The sequence below is a fragment of the Rhipicephalus microplus genome, chromosome 5 (genome assembly GCF_043290135.1).
Source record: "Rhipicephalus microplus isolate Deutch F79 chromosome 5, USDA_Rmic, whole genome shotgun sequence".
Classification (NCBI taxonomy): Eukaryota; Metazoa; Arthropoda; class Arachnida; order Ixodida; family Ixodidae; genus Rhipicephalus; species Rhipicephalus microplus.
The window spans coordinates 106,768,985-106,773,264 of record NC_134704.1 but is presented as its reverse complement, the minus strand read 5'-3'; positions in this window follow the sequence as shown (position 1 = coordinate 106,773,264).

Genomic DNA, 4,280 nt, shown 5'->3' with positions numbered 1-4,280 from the left:
TGTACTGGCAGTCCGGTGAAGAATTGCAATGTATTTCAAACACAGTCCAATTCATGGCAAGTAAGCATTCAATAGCGTTTTGTCAGCTGTTCAAGAAAGGAGCATGAAGTTTAGCTAAAAGCCATGTTTTTATAAACACCATTCAGTTTGATATAAAAGTGAGCATTATGTGAAGGAACACGGAATAATGTTTAATCAATGATTTTTTATAATGTACTGATATGAATGCAACTAACTGAATATGAAACGATAAATTTTGCTTGAGAATTTAGAGTTATGAACACTATCGCACTTGCCAGCGGCATCTTGTCCAAAACAGCAGCAAGATAGGCTAGTTTCTGTAGGTGAGCAGTAATGAGCAGTGCAAAGTAACAACAAGAAACACCAGACACAACAGTATGGAGCAAGCACAGACTGCCAACTGTATAATTTATTGCACAAAAGTTCACCTGAATATCAGTCAGACAACTCGTGCAAATGAAGGTCCAGTTGGGAATGAACAAGTTACGAAATCAAGAATGCCTGCTTTCACTAACAGGACCCTCATTCACATAAAGTATGCAGCGATAGGCCCCTACCGAGGTACGTCACAGCATGATGTCACTGGCACATGTAAAAGGTGTGGCTGGAAAAACACTCCCGCTGGTGGCTCAGCCCGGTACAGTCGTGCGGTGTTTGGGGCAAGTTTTAATTTTTCAAAGCTTACACTTCACGTTACAATGTCGACATTAGCTGTAGTATGTGTCAGCAAACATCTAGCTGTGTGGTAAAATATTTGCCACGCTGTCTGTTTATCTTGAAGAAGTGAACACACGTGGTGGCCTGTGCGAGGAACAGTGGCATAGTCTTCAAAAATGTGCACTGTTGATTGCGGCATGTAGTGTGCATTGAAAGGTATTGAGAATATTGGTTCAACTGAGAATATTGTGTGTGGTGTGTGCAGTGTCAATAACAATGTGTCTTGTTTGCGAAGACATTAGCACTGATGGCAGGGACCGGTCGATGAAAAAACTTGATTCGACATTTTAGTCAAGGTAAATATGCACTTGACGCGACCATCTGCGAGTGGGTACATCTCGGTGTTTGCGCTGTGTGCAGAAAAAAATTGCATGGTCACCGGGCTGGAAGATACCATTTGCTGAAGCTGCATGTATGAATCGCCCCGACGAGTACGCAAGCCCAATAAAGGTATAACTCGTTTTATCGAAGGCCTCATATGTCTTCATGTAATAAGCAGAGATTCTTGTTTCACATATACTCAGTACCTTTACCGCTCGATATTCATGAAGTGACAATGAAAACAACAAGTTTGTGTGTTAGGTCCTAAGGGAGCAATGTAAATATGCAAATAAGTTGTAGGTGTCAGATGCAGCGATGTAACTGCACAAAAGATTATGTATATATTAGGCTACAGGTTTAGAATCGCATACATCTCAGTGGTCTATCAGGAACGTCACAAACAACTTCCTTGCCAACCAGCCCTTGCACAGAGGGAGGGAATGGCTGGCACTGCGCTCGAAGTGACGTCACACTATTTGCAAACATAGAGAGGTTTTTTACTTAGGCAACATTTTGCACAATATATTTTTTAGGTGCAAGACTGTACTCGTCCACATTGATCATACTGATTTCTTTTGTTGTTACTTTGTGCTGTGAATTACTAGGCATTTATTCACCATGATCTTTAAAAGCTAATTTCAGTGTTCTCTCTCATATTGCTGACAACTGTGTTGTTGCATAAATTGGGCAAAAAAGCAACACAGAAAGGCTGTCACAATAAATACACCAACATGGGTATTCTCCTGCAAACAAAAGTCGGCACTGGTCCTGTCATTACCCGTCTTCCTTCTCTCTTTGCCTTGTTTGTGCTGAAACAGCCAAACACCTGATGAGTTAGATGAGAAATATTAACGCATCAAAACTATAAGTGCTTGCATCAGCAACTAAACAACAGCGTGATAACCGCACCCCTGCCACACAGCAGCGAAACATATTTTGAACATGCTGGCAGTGTATTATTTTATAAAAAGCAACTCTGGCAGATTACAAAATCTCACATTGTGCATGCAAGTTTTCTTCAAAGTCAGGCGTACAATGTAGGTGCTGGCCGGTACATTATTAGTTACAAGCAAAAGCGTCTTGCAGGTACATATGCAGATTGCACAAACACCTCTCTCTCTACACTAGGCACACACATTATATCTTTTAACAAGCTCACGCCACTGTTTAGGGGCATAATAACGCTCTACCGTGAACGTATGCTAATCAACCCACTTAGGCGGTTGGCTAGGTGAATCGAGCCAAGTTACAAATTGTATCGCCCGCGAACGTAAACAAAATGGTGCTTTCCATCAAATGGCACTGCAGGCTTCGTTTAATCAACAACGTAGCAAGCGCCGTGTGCGTCTTCCTGACTACATTGCACATATGAAAAAATCGATCACCATACACATGCATGTTGCCGCAGTTGTCTCGAATTAGCTCCAGTAAGGCCGCGCCGATGCGCCATGGCTCTGCTAGCGTTAGCGTTATCAAAGCGAATCGGCAACCGCACTCGCAAAGGCGCGTAAGGTTGCCGTTTCACGACGCCTCGTTCGAGTGCAGCAACACACACTTGCACTGAGTGGCATACTTGGTCTACATAAAAAAGTGTCCCCCTTACCTTTAATTTCTTTCACACTGTCCTGAGGGAAGCAACCACAGGCGTCAGCCGTCACCTCGGAGTCCTTCGAGCGCCCGCCCAACCCGCCGATTCCTTGGACGACTCGCACTTGATCCGCTTTCGAACAACCGCGGGAATAGGGCGCAATCTTAGCACATCACATGAACGAGGAACGGCGCTTCGTCGCGTAAATTTAACATTTCGTGCTCTCGTGTGTAGCAGCGCGAACACATGAGAGAGCATGCCCAGGGATACAAAGACAAACAACATGTGGCTTTAGCTGTGAATGGATTTGGCTTGGATATCTGTGTGAGGAAAAAAAAAACATCTGTCGCTGCTATAAACTGAAAAAAAATGCATGTTATCTGGCAAAATAACTTTAAAAGTGATAAACGGTTATTCAAAAAACAAGTTACAACTTATGAATATTTTCGCAGGTCTTTGTTTTGTTTTTGTTCTAGCAGACGACAGCCTCCCACTGCTTCTACGACAGACGTAGCGCGGTTTCACGTTCGGTGCGGGTCGCCGACGCAAAGCTCTACAGTAGTGATATCAGAGTTATCAATTCTCGATGAATCATAGGATGGCTACAAAGCAGTACCATTTTGACATAGTGCAGTACGCAATCTTTCAAGGTATGACATTTCTTTGCTCTGAAGCAAATCGAAGCAAGCCGGCCGGCGCAATCAGCTGATGTCGCCACTACGCGAGGCATGGTCGTGCGCAATATCGTCGCGCCCCGCGCTCGATTTGTCATCAAGCGATAGAGCTACTAAGTGGAATACTTATATTTCCATATATTTCCGTAAGATTTCATACGGAACTTTTCAGTAGGGGTACTCGGCTGCTGACCCGCTGGTCACGGGATCGAATCCCGGCTGCGGCGGCGGCATTTCCGATGGAGCATCCCGGCGTCGACGGCTGCATTTCCGATGGAGGCGGAATAGTTGTAGGCCCGTGTGCTTAGATTTGGGTTCACGTTAAAAATCCCCAGGTGGTCAAAATTTCCGGAGCCCTCCACTACGGCGTCCTTCATAATCAGATAGTGGTTTCGGGATGTTAAACCCCACAAATTAATCACGATCCAGTGAATATATATATACGAGGTGGCGAGCGAACAGTTATGGAGCGCGAGCAGCCGATTTTTTCAATAAAAAAACTTGCTAGCAGATGGTCCCTGCGTTGGCATTGCGAAGCAGGAGAGGAGGAGCGAAGAAGCGGAAAAAGAGACAAGCAGACGCACATGTGTAATGGGAGTGCGAGTGCAAGTAGGTGGTAGAAGAGAAGTGGTTAGAGTAACGGGGAGCTGTTAGAGTGAGGGAAAGAGGAGAGTCGCACATGCGTTGGGGGAGTGCGGACGCCGGACGCGTGACATACTCGCGAGCAAGTAGTGCAGTGTATTTAAAAAGACTGCGATGCTCGCCGGCTGCACCTAGCTTTTACTCCGCGTTCCACACTTACGCTCAACCCGCAAATAATTGTGGCCGGCCCAAGGGAAGACGCGACGAGTGTTGCATTTCTCTCTAGTTATGCAGTGGTGTTCAATGACTCCAACATTCGGCGACTAGGCGACCTTGGCCAAAGTTAGAAGTCCCATCTCTTACGCTCTTATGGCTAT